We start from the raw sequence: 20562 nt of genomic DNA, 5'->3' as shown, positions 1-20562 counted from the left end.
AGCATGCTAAAATCCTAGTAACCCAGTAATTACTGGCAGCTTGACAGCTATTCAAGAATGGCTGCAACTGAATAATACAAACACACATCAAGAACACGGAAAGATTTTTGAAAATTATGGTTAATCTCTTTTAAGACATTTACCCAAAAATATTTTACATACCTTAAATATTTTGATTGCCATGGGTATACAATATTTTTGCTTCCCTTTATTATTTTTTAAAAATATGTATTGGCTAAATTCTTTCCATCCCTCTTGTTTTCCAGCTAGAGAAATGTATTGTTCTCCGGAGATTCTCTTCATGAAAATTATGTTGAAAGTATGACATATAAAGCAATAACAGTTTTTCTAGGTTTAGGAAAAGTGACTTGGAAAACTGATCATTGTTATTTAACCTTCAAAAATAATTAACAAGTTGATATCTGGCACAGACCATATAGCTGCAAAAGAACATTATGTAGTAACAAAATGTTGCTGTTATCACTTACTACACCAAAAAAGGAAAGAGCAGGATACATTGTTCTTGAACGTTCTCAGAATCTTTTCAGACAATTGATCTTAACCATGCTTTTTTAACTTTAGTTTCTGGAGAAACAAATCATGCCAAATCTCCTTTTAATAAGAATGACCTTGTTCGTTAGCTTGAGGCTGAGTGTTAAGCGAAGGAGAAAAATATATTATGGTCCTCGTGTTTCCTCCCAAGCGACTAGTTTAGATTCTATTGTAAAGATGCTCATTTTAAAAATATCTAGAGTTTATTTTAAATTCTCAAGTATTTTATTCAAAGAGAGAGACATAGAAATAAGCTAAATGAAATAATGTTATACTAATTCAGATTTAAGCCTAAGCCACTACAGAAACCTGGAGTATGTTTTTGGGTGTTGGGGGGTGGGGTGATGTTTTCAACTGACAACATTTATCAATAATTTGAAGCCATTTGGCCAGAACTCTGAAGCACTAATCTTCTTTCTCATGCAGTATTAGGTTACTCTTTAGCAAATCAGAAAAACTATATATTATAAAAGCTGACCAGACTTATGGATTCTAACATGCATACTTAATTATCCTGGCCATCATCCAGGGAGCAAATTCACACAATTTAAGGTGAAATTCTTCATATATTTTTAACAGCTTTATTGAAATACATTTTACACATCATGAAATTCACCCATTTCAAATTTGCAAATCAGTGATCTTTACCAACTTTGCTGAGTGGCGCAACCATCACCATAAATCAGTTTCAGAATGTTTTCATTCCCCATGACATCTTCCATGGTCACTTACTGTTAAGCCTCATTCTACCTCTGGTGCCAGGAAACCATTGGCACTTCTGTTGCTACTTTCTGATACTATAAATTTGCATTTTGGAACATTGTATATCAACAGAATCATCCAAATGTGGCCTCTGTGTCCAGATTGTTTCACTTACCATAATATTTTTGAGGTTCATTCATGATGTAGCATGTATCACAAGTTAATTTGTTTCATTGCTGAATTGTATCCCATTATATTGAGATGATATTTTGCCTACCTATTCAGCGGCTGATTAACATTTAGGTTGATTCCGCTTTTGTAAAATTTTGAGTGATATTGCTTTGGACATTCACGTGCATGTCTTTGTGTGCAAGTGTGTTTTCATTCCCCTTGAGTAAACACATTCTAGAGTGGCTATGCCAACAGCGTATGAGCATTCTTATTTCTTTACATCTAGCCAACATTGTTATTGCCTGTCATTAATTATGGACATTCTATTGGGTATTAAATAGTACTTCATTGGTGTTTTAATTTGCACTTTTTAATGACTGATGATGTGGGGCGCCTGGGTGGCTTAGTGGGTTGAGCGTCCGACTTTCGCTTAGATCATGATCTCGCGGTTCGTGGGTTGGAGCCCCGCGTCGGGTTCTGTGCTGACTGCCAGCTCAGAGCCTGGAGCCTGTTTCAGAGTCTGTCACTCCCTCTCTCTCTGACCCTCCCCTGCTCACGCTGTCTCTCTGTCTCTCATAGAAATAAATAAAACATTAAAAAAAATTAAAAAATTAATGACTGATGATGTTAAGCATCTTTGCAATTGGTCACTAACCATTCAAATATCCCCTCTGGTGACAGATCAGTTCATATCATGCAAGTCCTTTATTACATATATGTATTGCAAACATTTTCTCCTACTATGTTGCTAATCTTTTAATTTTTTAATTGTGTCATTTGAAGGTCAAAATTTTTAACTTTGATGGAATCTAATTTGTCTTTTTAAAATAGACTTGTTTTAACTATAGTATCAAAAAAATGTTTGCTTATCCCAAAGTCTTGAAGACTTTCTACTATGATTTCTTCCAAATGCTTTATTATTTTAGAGTTACACTTAAATTAATGATAAAATTTTGAGTTAATTTTTCTTTATGATGTAAAATGACGACATGAGTTCATTTATCTGCATACAGATATTCATGCAGATGAATATTCTGTATATCTGTTGTTCAACAGTAAATATCTGTATATCTGTTGTTCAACAATCAATCTTTTCCCCAATAATTTCTTTGGCACCTGTGGGGAATAAGTTTAGGAATTCCCTGGCTTGCACCGAAGGATTAACAAGGCATAAAGAAATATTAACAAGGCATAAAGAAATAGAAAGCCACAGGATGAACCTATCCAAGAATAGATAAACAAGATTAGATAAACAAGATTAGCTAAACAGGGCAAAGGCCCCGTTATAGGCCCCTGTATAGGAGAAAGGTAAAGGAATAGGAAATCTAAGGATGAAAACATACAAGATAAGGTATTCCAGGGTAGAAGTGCCTCCCATAGCAGAAAGCTGCTTTCATAGGAAGGAAGGACAAAAAAAAATCGCAGGGGGGCGAAGTTGCCCAGAGTAGAGCTAATTAGCAAAAGAAAGGTGCCTTGTTGACCCTGAGGAGGTATGCTCTGTCTTTCTTGTCCCCTAGGCAAGTTTAGGTAAACAGAGGAGGCACCCCACATCTGCTGTAAACAACCATCTGCCTGGGGCCAGGATTTTGTTTTGTATTGACCCAAACCCCTAACACCGCATGTCTTCAAAACCCCCTTTTCCTCATGTCCATGGGATAATGTTCATGTTTTCATTGTCTCTTTGTGCACATCCATCAGGTTTATCTGATTCTAATAAAAATGGAGCAAGGACCCTCACTTGTGGCTCCTGGACATTAGGCTCTCTCGAATTTCAACCCTGTGTCTACTCTCTTTCTGGACTAGAAAGAACTCCAAACCCAGAGTCTATGACAGGCACCTTTAAAACAATTTCTGGTGTTGAAACTAATATTCTAACATAAGCTAGGTTTCAGCTTTGGGCAAGTTATTTAACAATTCTATGTCTCAATGTCCTCATCAGTAAAATGTATAATGTAATATTAACTGTGTATATATGAACTTGTCAGAGTTAAATGAGTTCATAGATGTTTATAGTTTTAGAACAGGGCTTAGAACACACTACACACTCAATAAAGAGTTAAACGTTAGCATTCTAAGGGATTACAATCAAGTAATAAAATGGACTGTGATTTGAGAAATGACGGAGGGGCACCTGGCTCAGTTGATTAAGCATCTGACTTACACTCAGGTCACGATCTCACTGTAAATGAGTTCGAGGCCCACGTTGGGCTCTTTGCTGTCAGCTTGGAGCCCAGAGTCCACTTCAGATTCTGCTCTCTCTCTCTCTCTCTCTCTCTCTCCCCCTCCTCCACTCGTACTCTCTCTCTCTCTAAAAAATAATTTTTTTTTTAAATGACAGAAGCCAGAGAAAAAGAGACAGAGACAGAGGGAGATGGGGTGGGGAATGTGCTGAATGGGTTAAGGGGTCAAAAGGTACTGTAAGGCCACAAGTCTAAACGTCTAAAACAAACTGACTCCATGACAGGCTTTAAGTTTCCCCTCTAAACTACAAGGCCTGAGTTTCAGCTTCCCTGAAATTATCAGGTAGTTACACATTGCTCAAGGCAGGAGTAACCACCCTTGCAACACCCAGTCAGGAAAGGCCAGCGACAGGCCAGCGACCACCCTCCACATTGTTAAGGGAGAGGCCTGGAGATAGAAACTATAGATAGGACCCTGTTACCTAATGTTAAAGTTAACCCGTTAGTCACCGAGTAAGACCCTAGACTCGCTCTGTGATTGGTTAAATTTAAAGGTACTCTAAACGTTGTAATTGGATCCCGCCAAAAGTAACGAATACTCTAGACAATGTGTATGGTCAAACCCGCTGTCAATGATGTTGTATAATTATGATTGGATCACTGTTCCCATGTCACAATTTCTGTAACTCCCCGTCACAAACCCCATAAAAACGCTACTCTGCCCTTGTTTGAGGCTCTCAGCACGGATCCACGGCACTGGTGAAGTCTGTGAGCCCGAGCTCGAGCCTGTAATAAAGCCCTTTGCATGCGTGACTCGGTCTCCCTGGTGGTCTCTGGTCAGTGAGGATACTGCGATCTGGGTATAACAGTACAAACTTCCAGTTATAAAAGAAATAATCCATGGTAATGTAATGTACAGCATGGTGATTATATTTAATAATCATGTATCACATATTTGAAAGTTGCTATAAAAGAGTAGATCTTAAAAGTTTTCATTAGGAGAAAAAATATTTGCAACTATGTAGAGTGACAAATGGTAATTAGACTTATTGTGGTGATTATTTCACAATGTATACAATATCAAATCGTTTTACTGTATACCTGAAATTAATATAATGTTATTTACATTAATTTATATCCTGGGAACCAAGGATAATAGGTAAGCAGTTACACTTATTTTCTGCTTCTCATGTTTTGAAATCTGCCATGCATAAGCAAAAAGAAAAAAATGAAAATGCTAGTTATTTGATGGACTTGGTAAGTCTATGTATAAATTTCTTAAGTGACAAAATGCTGCATGAATTCAATGTGTTGTAATGATGAGTTCATCTTACTCAAAAATATCTTGTTTAAAATTTAAAAGTAAGTGAACCTTTGCAAGATAACTGAAATCAATAAAAATAAAATAGTGAATTGTCTTATGTTTTAAATAGGACTCTGATTTTTTTGACCTTTTAATTTTAACTATAATATCTTTACCTCATCCAGGAATTTACTATGTAAAAGTTACTTACTTTCAGAAACTTTCAAATGCCTAATATATCATTAAGTATTATCCCTACCTATTACCATATATACAGAAGACACAGCTGGTAATCACTAAATGAGCAGTAGTGAGTTAGATAAGCCTTTGTTCAAATGTTCAGATACTTCAACCCTTGAAAGCTAAGTTAGTGTTGCTATTATACTGCAAAAAGACTTTCATCAAATACACATAACATATTTTATTGAATATATGTATTTAAATAAGTCTTTCTTCATTAGATTATAAACTTCTTGAAAACCTGTCATCTACATTGTTTCTCTTTTTCTCTAAAGATTCTGGAAGTATAGCATTATAGCTAAGAATCTGACCTTTGGACTTGGAACACCTTGTTTTCAAATTCTGATTCTGCTGCTCATTAACCATGTGATAAGGCATGTTGCTTATTATTTTAAGCCTCTATATTAACATCTTTAAGAAGGAGACAATTAGACTGCCCTCATATAGATTGATGATTCCTTAAATGAGATCGTGTGTGTAAAGCTATACGGTACACCGGGGAGTCTGCATAAATATAGCAGTTGGTAGGAGATTGTCTACAACAGCAGCAGTACTAGCAGCATTACACTACCTGACACAGAGTTTTCACACAGAAAAAGGTGCTGAGGGAGCACCTGAGTGGCTCAGTAGGTTAAGCATTTGATTCTTGATTTAGGCTCTGATCATGATCTGATTCATGAGATCCCCATATTGGGCTCTGTGCTGACAGCATGGAGCCTGCTTGGGATTCTCTCTCTCACTCTCCCTCTGCCCTTCCCCCACTCATTCTTTCTCTCTCTCTCTCTCTCTCTCAAAATAAATAATTTTTTAAAAAGGTGCTGAATAAGCTAAATAATGAACATGATTTTTATACTTGGTTTCTGCTGTTATCATGACCAACATAAGTATGATATTGCATTTAAATATGCCATGCTTATATAAATACAATTTCTTATATTTTTTATGGTATCTTTGCATTGAAAATTAATTATGCTGAGATAGAAAACTCATTGGTTGGGATCCCAAAACTCTGACAGCCACCTTTTGCTACAATACGCAGGTACAGGAAGTAGAAGAGGGAACGACACATACCAAATACCTATTACTCATTTATCCTTGACTCTCACTCCAGTGCCATTCCCTGGGGAACTTGGCCAAAGTACTGATGTCCAGAGATGTTCTTTTATACAGACCTGACAAATCAGAGTGGCCTACACTAGACAAATTGAAGTCTTTTACTTATGACCTACCTTGCCTAAAGAAGGAGGGGGACTAAAAGCCTTCTTAGTTTACATAGAGTTCTAAGAGAAGCAATTCAGAGGAAAAATGAATTCAAAAGAAAAGATTATAAAAAGCCCAGATGATACAGCATTCGAGTCATTAATCACTTTACTCATCAAACTAAAACTAAAAATTAAAAACTCTAAATCTTAGCACTGTGGCTAAATAGTTTCCTTTTTTTTTTTTTTTTTTTTGAGAGCATGCTCTTCCCTGGGTTTGAAATATCAGGGGAGCTGCCTTGAGCATTCCCTAGAGGTTAGAACACCAGGGAAAGATAGAGAAATTCAAATTTCTAATGGGACAATTTTATCAAAATTGATAAGAGTTTAACAAACACTAAGAAAAATATGCTTAAACATTCAGAAAAATATTTTTCAGAGACTTATGAAATAAAAGACATAGGAAAGGAATTTCAAATGATTTTAAGGAAAATAAATGAATAATACAATGAATGAATCAGATAATCTTGAGACTATACCTTTAAAGTCAGCAATCCCTTGATAATAATCAATAATTAGCTTAATATTTTAATCTGGATTTAACACTGAATAAAATTAATGCTCTCTGCTCAATTAAATCATTTAAAAAATAACTTAGATTTGGAGTTCCTGAGTGATTCTTAACCATCACTATCTGATTTGCTGTCTCTTTACATCTCATCAAAAAGCCATGGAAGAGAAAGAGACCCACTGGAAAGAAAGAATATTAATCAAGATATTGCCAAATCCTGGAGAGAACTATATCTATAATACATGGATGAAGTTAGGCTAAAGCCATAACTATGATTGATGCACAAGTAGACCTTGAAACAAATAGCCAAGGACAAGGAGAAAGTAAGAAGAGATTTCAAAGCATTTTACTTTACATCTCTAACAAATATCAAGGCCAGCATCTAAGAAACTGAAGCAATCACTATTGTCAACAATAAGAATATTTTCTAAAGTTGCCAGGATCTAGATGGCACTTTCCCCATTTAAAGATGAAAATCCTCTTACCATAAAAAACAAACAGCAAAAAAAAAGTATCATAGAAAATGGCTCTTCTGGAAAAACAATCAATCTTGTCTTTGTCTCACATCACAGTTTCAACAAATTATATTTTTAATAATTAATTGATAAAATATAGAAGACAATAGGGGTGTCTGTGTGGCTCAATTGGTTAAGGGTTTGACTTTGGCACAGGTCATGATCTCATGGTTTGTGAGTTCGAGCCCCATGTTGGGCTCTGTGCTTACAGCTCAGAGCCTGGAACCTGCTTCGGATTCTGTGTCTCCCTCACTCTCTGTTCCTCCCCCCCACGTGTGCTCTGTCTCTCTCTGTGTCTCAAGGGCGAATAAGCATTACAAAAAAATTGCTTTTTAATATAGAAGTCAATAGAGGTGAATATAAATCTAACCTTAATTAAAGAATGAATTTATAAGCTAAAAAACAATGAAAACCTATTCAAAGGAAGAGGATGAAAATATTTATAATAAATATTGGATAAAGCATTAATAACTTCATTATAAACTAAGTTGGTACAGATTGATAAGAAAAATACTAAATTCCTCTAGTAAATACAAAGTACATGGAAACAACTACATAGACACACATGCACGCAACACACACACACACAGGGAAATGCAATTATCTAACAAATCAATGAATACTTAAATCAATAACTTCATTAGAAATTTAAAATAATATGAAATGTCACACTGCCAGTCAGTGCTGGGAAAGGCTGTCATGAACTGGGCACTTTATTTTTATATTCTATGGGTATCCTAAATAAATACATACCCATTGACTAAATAATTCTTACTTTAAGAAGTATGAAACCTAAAATGCAAACAAAATATTATCATAAAAGTTTATTATAGTAGTGAAAAACTTAAATTAATTGTGCAACATTGATAAATAGTGAAATAAGTTATTTGTTGTAGACATAAGAGCATTTATAATCATTAAATGTCATGTTTGTGAAGTAATGAAAAAATGTACTTATGGTGCAGTAACCAAAAGAAGCACTAAGCTTAAATATGCAGTTTATCTACATAAAAAATATAAATGTTTACAGGAGAATTATTAGAAATACTCTATAATTCTAGGTATGTTTATATTATCAGTTAGCATTTTTCATTTATTTCTCAATGTTTCAAATATTATAACGGCCAATAATTGATGTTATTTATGTATTTAGTTATATTTTATTTTTCATTTGTTTTAAAATAAAAATATTCACGGCATTCCATTCAAAAGGGTGGAGGTCTCTCAACCACAGCTTGACCTCCAGGTAATTAGATGCAGCCAATGTTTCTAGTTTATAATAATTCCTTCCAAGATCTTCTATGTATACAGCAAACATCTTCTTTTTTCAATGCACATGGTACCATATTATACATACTGATCTGATACGTATAGAGCACTTGGCTTTATTTACTTAACCATATATTTTGGAACTCACTCTACATAAATACATAAGATATAAATATATAAAAGAACATTCTAGATGTGTTCCTTTTTGTTTTTAACACTGCATGTTATCACATTGTAGATTGTTTCTAACCTATTTTCAGTAGACTATGAAATTGACCACATATGAATACATCTGTATGATATTTAAAGGAACAGAATAAATAAATTAAAGTGAATATGCATTGTAGTTTTAATAATAATTATCACAGTCTCTCTGAGACATTGAACCATGTACATAACTACCATTAATGTATGAGAATTATTTTTTAAACATTTTGTCCAATATGTTTCTTATAAAACTTTTGTATCCTTTCTAGTTAGAAGAAAGATAATATATTTGATTTGATTTGCAATTTTTCTTGTTGTTATAAAAAGAAATAAAAATATTTTAATAGATTAACTTGACTATTACTTCTCTAAATGATTTTCCCTAGAAATGATCATTATTGTTTTTTAAACCCCAAAGTTTTCCCTTATATCTTGACTGTTGTGGTTTTCAATTTGACTGTTCATACACTCAAAATAAACGTTCAACTAGAGCTTCCTTGTGAGCTTAATTTTCCTATCTAATTTACTCTTCAATTACATGATGCCAAACACATTATTTTGGAAAGGGGTAGATATTCCTGCAGTTCTCACCTTTTAACAGGTTTCTGTTTTATACTTAAGATTTATGTAGCTCCAAGCTAAAATCACACTCCCTCCTCCAATAGAATGATGTTAAAATTGGGAAATAGCTACCTTCTTCCACCACAATGAATTTTTTTGCCCATAGACATTATGCCTAAGAGGAAAGCATGAACATTCTGACAAATACAAGCCTGAGCATTCTTAGCTCAATTACTAACTCTAGGCTAGGGTGAACACTATGAGGACTGGTGTCATAATTAGCTTGGCTGTCATGTGAATGAATTGCGAGAATAGTTGTCGTATCTGGAAGGCCTATTCTCTTGGAGACCAAAGGAGAAGCAGAGAATCTGTCTCATTGTTTCCTGTATTCTGAATGCTTTTCCCTCTACCACATTATCACCTAAGCAACAAAGTGTGATGAACTTTTCAAAATAGTTTCTATTTCCTCAAGGAAAATGCCAAATTAAAATAACCTCTTGTGGTTGAGAACCCTCGTGGTTTCAGCTCACGGCACTATCTCACAGTTTATGGGATGGAATCCCGTGTCAGGCTCTGTGCCAATAGTGCAGGGAGTCTGCTTGATATTCTCTCTCTCCCTTTTTCTTGCTGCTCCTTTCCTCCTCTCAAAATAAGTAAATAAACATGCTAAATAAAATAAAATAAAATAAAATAAATAAAATAACCTCATGTGTTTGTATTTAAGTGCTTCCTAAAGTCAAGTGCCATGTGATGCTCTGAGGCTAGAGACTGAGACACTTTCTGATCTGCATCTTGAATCTGAAGAAACCCCATTAATAAAACAGAGATTAATTTGTGCATAATGAATGAAAGAGGAGATTCTAAATTAAACCCCAAAACCATTCTGATTCTATTATAAAGGTCAAAAAATTTAGCATGACTCTAGATTAGAGTAGTTTGTTTATATAAAAAGAACTACTTTCTTTAATCAGGCTTTTCAAGAGAGTTAAGTATTTTATTTGAATCTGTAACTACCACAGAAAAGAAGCAGAGTGCAAATAAAAGGTTCTTTACTAACATGTTTTATTTTTGTTTTCCAAAAACATATGGTTGATGTTTCTTATTCCATTTTCAGTATATCAAGTCATGTCTTTATCCCAGTTCTTCCCCTTATTTATCAAATCACAGCATTAGAGACATTGAAGAGTGTAATCTTCCCTGCTATATATAACCTTGCTAATTCTCAGATTAAAGAAAACGATTACTTACCAAGAACAAGATATTTTAAAGTCTTCTGTTTTCTTCTGAGTCTCAAGAAAAAACCCAAAAGGATTACACCCCTATTCTGCCATGTCTTAGTTTCCCCCAAAGTGAAAGAAAGCCTAGGTTCCTGCCCTAAATTTTGGAAATGTTCTGCATCTTGTAAACTTAATTTTCCTTGTATCGATTTCAATTTCAGTGTCTGCTTTTAGGACAACTGCTGCAAAGTGCTCACCATATCCTTGCTTGAGCACTTTCTAATCAGCTCTTTCCATCTACGTTTCTAATACCCACACATCATTCCACTCACACTTGAACCATCACCCTTACCTGCATCAGCTTACAAAAAGATTCAACCTTCTGATATGATTTTTTGAGATTGCCCTGAAAGGAAACTTAGAAGTGATATGCTAATTTTGCAGATAAGAAAGCTTAGTCCCTGGGAAAAAAAAAGTTAAGAAAGCAATGAACATCTATATAGACTTTCTATAGTCATTATCTGCCAGTCAGCCACTAAACTAGGTTAGAATCTAGGCATATTTATGCTCTCTGTGAGCTCTTTTGTACCACACCCACACCATCTCCTTACCCACTCTCTACCTCTCCACAAACAAACTATCCCCAAGTATTTTCAACTTTCTTTTTAAATGCGCAATTTACTCAAATCACACTTGAGAATACAAATGAGTTAGCCACAATAATTGCCAACAAATAGTTTTATTCAAGAATAATTCAAGATAAGTAACTTAGAGAAGTAATTATTATGGGAATTCAAAAGAAGAAGCAGTAAAATCCAATTAGAAAAAAGTCAGATTATTCTTATCCTTATGGCCAAACTCTTTCTTCCCAGTTTCACACATATTCACTTACCAACTGTAGATTTCTACTTGGGTATAACAACATCATCATTATAACAATAATAGCTATTAATCACCTAAGACTACCATGGGTTAGTTAACTCTCACCACCATTCTGAGAGATAGGTAATTTTACTATATCCACTTTACAGATATACCACAATCATTGCAAGTAACAAGTACAGAGCCAAACTTGTCTCAGTGAGTTGCATAAACAATCATGCAGTCCCTTAATGCCAAAACCTGTCTCCCTGTATCCAATTAGTCATGCTTAATTTTTTAATGTTTATTTATTTATGAGAGAGAGAGAGAGAGAGAGAGGATGGGGGAGCAGCAGAGATAGAGGTAGACAAAGAATCTGAAGCAGGGTCCAGACTCTGAGCTGTCAGCACAGAGCCTGATCTGGGGCTTGAACTCATGAACTATAAGATCATGACCTGAGCCGAAGTCAGATTTAACAGACTAAGCCACTCAAGTGCCCCTATACTTAATATTTTTACACTCATATTTTCTAACCCCACAAATATTACCTTATTCCAGGCCTTCTTAATTTCTTACTTGAAATATTCCAATTATCTCTCCCTCCATATTTATACTCATTTAATACATTCTCCACTCTTAGGTTAATCTCTATTTTTTAATGCCATCACTACCACTTTAAGCATATTATTACCTATAGCTGTTGTTTTAAACTTTACTGAGACATTTCTATTGATGAACTAATTTCCCTATTGAATAAGATAGAAATTCTTGAGTAGGTCACTGAAGACCCTCATAATCTGACATACACCAATGTCACTATTTTTGCTCTAACTTCTCTTCAAATCCTACCTTCCGGCAGATGGAGTTACTTCTGCTTCTCAAATGTCACATGTAGCTTTGCCTCCATGTTTTTGATGACATTGCTATTTTGCCTGGAATTCCCTTTCCTTCATAATTCCCAGCTAACCCACAAGTGACTAACATCTTTCATATCCTAAGGTTCATTTCCCCTTTGAAGACTTTCTGACCCATGTGGTAGAACTGAATCTACCTCACTTGACTTATACTCTACACATTTCAAGCATGTACTTGTAACACACTGAAATTTTGACTTTCCCTACCAGACTACAACTACTGTTTAGGTCAGTAGCTATAATGTATCTTATTTTCCCATATTCAGTGTCTATACAGTATCTTCCACTGAGTGATTGCTACTAAAAGAAATGAATGAATTAAGAACATTTACTTTGGAACCAAAGAATAGTTCACTTGTTGATTAAAAAAAAAGGGGGAGACTTAAAGTTAAGAAATCTCAGTTGACCTAGAAAGAAAGACAATCTTTACCTTACAATGAAATTCTAGCAAAAGAACCAACCACAGAATGAATGACACTGGAAAAAGGGAGAAAAAATTCTAAAATGTCTCCAGGGCCATGTGGTTGAAAGGGAAGCTAACACTGAGCTGGATTTAATCTGCAGGTCAGGCTCCAGGATCCTGTAACACAGATGCCAAACAAAACAAAGTCACCACCTAAGAGAACACATAGATGCAGAACTTAGAAAACCCTAAGACCAACTTTTGGGAGAAGAAGTCAACTTTCCATCAAAATTTTATGTTTCTGCAGTTCCTGTCCTCTGAGCAAAGGCATTTACTGTCTGTTTAGGAATGTTTATACAAGGAAATATTCCAGGAAAATAAATCTTAGAGATATTTCTCCCCAGAGATGGTTCAAATTAGTAAAGAGAAAGACCTCTTCTCTCCCTCCCCAGAGTAGATTTGCATATATTCCAGAGTATAACTGAAGTTTCTCTTTCACTGGAGAGGTAGATAGGCAGGTTACCAAAACCTATGTAAGATCAGAGTTGTATTTTGTTTTTCCTTTTTCTTAACTTCAAAGTTCTTCTTCTATACTGTCCTTTTACTTCATGTATAGGTACCATCTGGCTGTCACCAAATAAAACTCTCTAAACTGACTCAGAGAAAGAACAGAAGACAATACTCTGGATGCTGCTTTTACTATGGGCAGTTGAATAACGGAGTATCTTCTTTTTCTCTGGCCCAAAGGCCTTATATAAAACTGTAGCCAACTAACTCTGTGTCTTGTAAGTAGGGCTGCATCTCAGAACCTTCACAGTTTCTGAGTTAACACCAACCTATATCTTAATGTCTGTTTATTAGTGGAATGATGTTACCCATCCTTAAACAAAGAATTGAAAGTAGAACTACTGAATTGGCAAATAAATACTTCTTTATATTCCTTTAGTGTTCTGTATGATGGCATAACTTTAGTTTCCTGAAATTAATGAAAAGCAGTTCAATGTGGCTCTTCAAATAAAGGATATTTATCATTTCTTACATGAAGTAGTGAGAACTCTTTTTTTCTAATTTGAGAGAGAGGGTGTGAGCAGGGGGAGGGGTAGAGAGAGAGAGAGGAAGGGAGAGAAACAAAGAGAGACAGAGAGAGAGAATCTTAAGTAGGCTCCACACTCAGTCCGGACCGCAACACAGGGCTAGATCTCAATCTAACAACCCTAAATTAATGACCAGAGCTGAAAGCAAGAGTCAGTTGCTCAACTAACTGAGCCACCCAGGCACCCTAAAACAGTGAGAAGTTTTTAAATGACAGTGCTTTTGCTAATGGAGGAAAATGGTAGAAAACCAAATAAACAACATGATAGAGGACTTTTTAAGATTGAGTTTCACTTAAAGTAATTAACTTTCATTGTTAATACAGAATAATGTTGGAAGGTCCCTTCCATTGATCTATTTTCTTCGATATGTTCTCAGTTTGATGTTCCATAGAGTGTAATTTTTTTAAGTACTTCAGTTTTAATTACATTTACTTTTATTTCATCTAATAAAAACTCAAATGGATACCTTGGGGGCCAAATGTGATTTCCTGACATTGAGCATTGAGGCTCATGTGTTTGATCTGTATGTGGAAGTTATTTGAAATATATATGACATATATGATCAAGTACTCTTTAAATGCACCAGTCAAAAATGTAACAAACTGAAGTAAAAAGAAGCAACAACCTTGCTCTCACAGCTTGAAAAATTGCAGTAACATTTCTGTTCTCATTTCAGCCTTATAGCAGGTAAGCAACAGGACTTTGAAGAAAAACAGGTAACGATGGTGAGCTGAAAAGTCCTCTCCTCTAAGGAACCTCTAACTTCACTTTAATTATATATAACTATTGAGTGTCAGAAGACATGAAATACAAAAAAAAGCCAAGAATGGAAAGAAAGATGGAGTAATCTTTAGTGTGGTTTTAATACTGCCATATATAAAATGCACTAGAAAAATAGCCATTTGGTAGATGTAAAATTAAACGTATTAAAACATTCAAGAATATGCCTTAGGAAATAATCCCAGACCATTAGGTGAATTGATGAGGCACCCTAATGGATATTTTCCTCATCAACTTTCTAAATTATGCAAAATTGTGCCAGGCTTCTTTATAATTTGTACAATTAGAAACAAACTCTGCCTTTCATTATGCATATTTCCCTTTAATTCTGACAGATGCTACATATTTGAATAACTTGTCCTTTTCAAAACTTTAATGTATGTATTTATGTTAAGTAGCAAAGCCTCAGTAACTTTTTCCCATCTCCCTCACTTTGCTCCCACTTGAGTTATATCTTTACGAGTCACAACTACAAAACTCTCTACAAGGGCAAGAATTTAAATCCACTAGAACTTTCCTTTTCTGACATTTCTAAACCTGCTAAATTTACCTGGTAACAGCTTGTTGCAAATGCCTCCAATATTGTTCGCTTCTCCACCTTATGGGCCAGATAAATTAGTTTGTGATGTGAACTGAGACTGCACTCCAAATTCTGGCCATCCATTTTGTAAACTGAGTATTGGTTCTACTGAGTACTAAGTAAGAAAACTTGAATGGAAAAAATAGAGCATATGACCATGCCAGAAAAAGAACTTACACAAACTGTTTTATTAACAGTACACTAATATCACTCCACCCCCACACACAAACACACAGAGGCATTTCTCTTCATAATGTGCAGCAAAATGTATTTGTCCTAAACATTTACAAGCATAGCTATGTCAAAAAATATCTATGAGGGAAAATGGTGAACAGGTGACAGAATAAGGGCTAGAGCATGAGTCATAGATCTACCACAAATTAGTTACGTGATAGTAAGCAAGCACTTAAACTTAGTTTCTTTTTCTATACAAATATGCCAAATGATTTTAAATATTCTCTCTATATAATCCTAAGATAGTAGCGACAGGTTTAATTAGGTAATATTAATATCCTCTTCTCATCTGCTGTAATACTATCTAATATTTAAAAATGTTCTTTTTCTATATTGTTTTGGATCTATGTCATTTGGTTTTATGTCAAGATAAACTGATTTGGAGAGTGTTCATTACAAAGCTTAAATTATATTCAGGCACAGATGGACTGTACACCTACGTATTCCATAAAATTCAGGGAGGTTACTTTGCCATAATAGTCTTTTTACCTATAGTAGACTCAATATTACTTTATACAAACCAAGCATTTTGTTTCCAAATATTTTTTAAAAATGGATATTTACATACACAAAGTATTTTCTTCACTGATCTTAGACTTGTATTCATTTACTCTAGGTGACATATTAAGAAACTTTTAAGATCTTTTCCCATTTATTCACAAAGCATGTATTGAGTACTCATTACTATAGGCAATAAAGGAATAAAGAAAAAAAAGGATACAGGCTTTGTAACTGAGAGAATAAATGTATTTGAGAAAAAAGAAGCAGTAGGCACAAGTAAAAATACTGAAATGATATCACCAAAACCAAAAATGATACCAGAAAAACAAAAGAGATGCAGATATGGGTCAATTGTTTATGTTACCAACTTTAGAAAACCTATAATCCATCATTAACCAAATTGTATAGATAATTGAGTTCTAATGAGCAGTATATCCATGTGTCAAGAATAACTACAGCTATTTTTATAAAGTTATATATTCCCTCACATCCATATGGTCAATTTCTAATTCTATGTACAACATATTCTGGAGACACACCCACCCACATTTGTTTGTGAGATAACTCTAATGGTCTGTGACAGCAGACTACCTCATCTATAGCATCACTGGAAATATCTAATTATAAATGTCCCTAAAAACAGTTTTGTAAAACCAAAATTCCCATTGTTTACAGCATTCTACCCTTAAATCCCACTCTGCCCACATTTAAAAAAAATCACTCTCAGGAAACTTTTTTATGCTTTCTCTCACATTAAAAGAAATAGAGAATCTTATAATTTTCAAGAAATCACATTTAAATATGAAGTAAAAAATAAAGTAGCAAATAAATGTGAATTTAAATAATTTATTTTAATTGTAAGCAAACTAATTTATTCCAATATTTTTATAAAATTGTAAGTTTTATCCCTTACAAAAAGTAGAGTAAGTATTCCATCCATTCTAACAATAACAGTTTTCTTTCTTGTATAAGAAAAATGAATTGAAATTAGATATGTCATATTTACTCCCTGGAATTGCATTGCTGGAGTCCCACTAGATTCAGGTGGGATTAGGTGTCTAAATCACACAATCAGAAGTTAGTAGTAAACTTTTCAGAATTGTCCCAAATGAAACAATGGTTTCCTATGACTTTTAATCTCACCTCAATGCCTTCAGAGAGAACTGGATGAAGGTTCCATACTCTCTGGAAGGTCTTATTTATTTTCTAATGATAAATAAAGTTTCATTCTTCCAAGTCAATCATCTGAAAATGTAATTTATTTGATTTACTTTACTCAAAACTTACATAAATGTTTAAATTAATAAAGCTGGCATTATGCTTCATGATAAATATTAATTTTTCAGGATGAAAGATTTATCAGAAGTTTTAACATATGTGAAGAAAATACTGAGATTATAAAAATGATTTAAGTTTTAATATGTTGTATCAAACATATTACCTAATAATTGCTTAAAATTATTTTTCAGGTAAAGAGTAGTGCAATATTCAGTAAGTTTCTTTGGAAATAAGTTAAATAATTCATTGTTCAACTTACATATCTATTAATGTACCTTCTATATTATGGCTTCTGGATGGAAAATGAAGAACTCTATCAATTTACCAAATAGCATGTTTAAAAGCTACAAATAAAGCATTTCATCAGTCAGCACTTTGACCAAATTCATTAGTTGTCAGTTTGGAAACCCTCCCACAATCAAGAAAACAGGACCGTATTGACATATGTGCATAAAAATCACTTGTAAAAATTATGAGATTCTTATTTTCAGTATGTGATTGCATTTTGACACAAAGACATTCATTTATGACCCTGGTCCATAAAAATGGTACACTCAAAAGTATTCACATTTCAGTAAACATGGTATTGATGGCTCTCCATAATTTTCTATTTGTCATATGTTAGGAATATAGGAAGAAACAGAGTTTTATCCTACATGAGGGAAATTTTCAAGAAGACACGTTTCAACACTTTGAAGTGCAATCATTCCCTAAATTGCCTTCAGTACACTAATACACCTTTAAAATTACTTGACCATATTACAAATAGGAAATAAAACTGCCATGGGCTAGTTTTTTACCATGAAATTATAACCATTAAAATGGGGCTATTTGGAACATTAGCAAACCTGGAGCAACACATATTATACCAATGAGACAAAAACATTAGAGACAAAATGAAAACCAAAAGTGCAGCTTTCATTTTGATGTATTAATATTAACTAGTTTTCCTAAATATAGAGTATATTCCAAACAAAATAGAATAAGAGGGACTATGTTCTTTACTTCTTAAGTGGGATAGTAAAATATTCTTGATCTCTGTGAAAATTTTAAACATAGAAAAAATTCTTTACAAAACATGCATAAAAGTTTCAGGTACCGGGGCACCTGGGTGGCTCAGTCGGTTAAGCATCCTACTTGGGCTCAGGTCATGATCTCCCGGTTCGTGGGTTCGAGCCCCATGTTGAGCTCTGTGCTGACAGCTAGCCCAGAGCCTGGAGCCTGTTTCGGATTCTGTGTCTCCCTCTCTCTCTGACCCTCCCCGGCTCATGCTGTCTCTCTCTCAGAAATAAATTAAAAAAAAAATTTTTTTAAGTTTCAGGTACCTATAAAATACCAAAAGCCCCTGAATACAGAAATTTAGGGATCCACACTTCCTGAGCCAATTTATGAATTAACAGAAATCAATTAACATAGCCTCTCAAAAAAATATTTTTTTCTTTTGCACCTATAGAAAAATCTTTGGGATTTTTTTTATAATGTCTTAGATAATGAGTTTCTTTGAAAAACTTGTTTCTTTTTAAAGGCTTTGAAACATCATTAGTTTTACTTTTTTGGCTGGTTAAAATGAAGTGAATGTTGGCCACTAGATAAAAAGTGATCGCATTTTTTAAAAGAGTGTAGCTTGAAAATATTTAAAGAAGAAAATTCTTTCTCTCGCTTCTACCTTACAATAGCAGCAGCAAAGCATGGCCAAGAGGTTTGGGGCTCCGTCTTATATTACTACCCACATAGAACTATCCATAGACACATTTATCTTAACACTTGGTATTACTATTTTCTCTGGAAAAACTTATTTTAAAAGATGCGATATACCTGTTTTTTATTGGGGTCAGTAATAGGTGAATATATAAATTTATTATAAATCAAAAATAATGACATAATAAAGAAAACAATTGACAGGATTATCTTCAAAAAGTTAAGAAAAAGGGGCAGATTTTACCAATCATTTTATGAAATTTTTCCAACATCTAAAATTTTTCCTTGTTCTCATTTGCTGAGTTTAACTTGAAACATTAATTTTTCTTATACCATCATTAGTTATACTTGATACTTGTCAACTGACAAAAAAATAAAAGTAAGTGTAGACTAAAATAATTTCCAAATACTAATTCTGGAGTTCCATCATTCACTGTTTAAAAAAATTTTTGATGTTTATTTATTTTTGAAAGAGAGATACAGAGTGCAAGCTGGGGAGGGGCAGAGAGAGAGGGAGACACAGAATCCAAAACAGGTTCCAGGCTCTGAGCTGTTGGCACAGAGCCCCACACGGGTCTCAAACTCACAAACCCGCAAGATCATGACTTGAGGTGAAGTTGGCCAATTAATGAACTAAACCACCTGGGCTCCCGCCCACCATCATTAACTTTTTGAGAAATCACTGCTAACCTGAAATCTGTGTATAATTCCCTTGCTTGACAAAATGGGTTTACCACATATGTATAATGTTTTGTGTTCCCTGTCTTTGACCCTTATTAAAGTGGCATTGTACTGTTAAAAACACATTAAAGTATTAGTGGTAAAATCGGAGGATCCCATTCTGTAACTCTCCTGTTTTTTCCCTATGATAAAAACCATACAGCCAGATTAAAGCTGGTTGTGTGATTCAGCTTGACAGCCCCTTCAGGCAAGTAGAAAAACTTTAAAAACAAATATTCTTTTTTAAGTTTTTTTATTTTATTTACTTTGAAAGAGAGATAAAGCTTAGCAGAGGAGGGACAGAAAGGGAAGGAGAGAGAGTGAATCCCAAGCAAGCTCTTAACTCTCAGCACAGAGTCTGAGATAGGGCTTGATCTCACAGACTGTGAGATCATGACCTAAGCTATAATCAAGAGTGGCACTTAATCAACTAAGCCACCCTGGTGCCCCCAAAAATATGTTTATGTATTATTCTTTGGTCACAAATAAAATGATAGCCATTAGGATAATTTATCTTTCATCATAAAAAATTACCAGGCAAATTTTTCAATATCATGTTTCTAATTGATTTCTTAAAATTCTCTAGCATTACAAGAAACTCTAGCACAAATATTATATATAGTATTTTTAATCATATAATAATATTTCCCATTAAATTTTAAACCTATAGTAGAATTTAAAAAGTTAGCGTGGATAAGGAGAGAATTTCTTTCTTTTCTATGTAATCAGATAGCCTGAACACAGAGAAGGATCAATATTTTCAAAAGCACAGATAGATGATAACGGAAGAAAAACCAAGACAAATGCCTTAT

The 20562-nt window shown here is 34.2% G+C and overlaps 1 pseudogene; it reads right to left on the bottom strand.

Moving 5' to 3' along the window:
- Positions 1–15403, bottom strand: part of LOC120246770 — a 137489-nt pseudogene extending 122086 nt beyond the window's left edge.
- Positions 15404–20562: the final 5159 nt, after the last annotated feature.

Source organism: Hyaena hyaena, unplaced genomic scaffold (genome assembly GCF_003009895.1).
Source record: "Hyaena hyaena isolate Hyena2069 unplaced genomic scaffold, ASM300989v1 scaffold_482, whole genome shotgun sequence".
In the NCBI taxonomy this organism is placed as follows: Eukaryota; Metazoa; Chordata; class Mammalia; order Carnivora; family Hyaenidae; genus Hyaena; species Hyaena hyaena.
The sequence above is the reverse complement of the archived record's forward strand: the minus strand, read 5'-3'. Positions and strand labels throughout refer to the sequence as shown.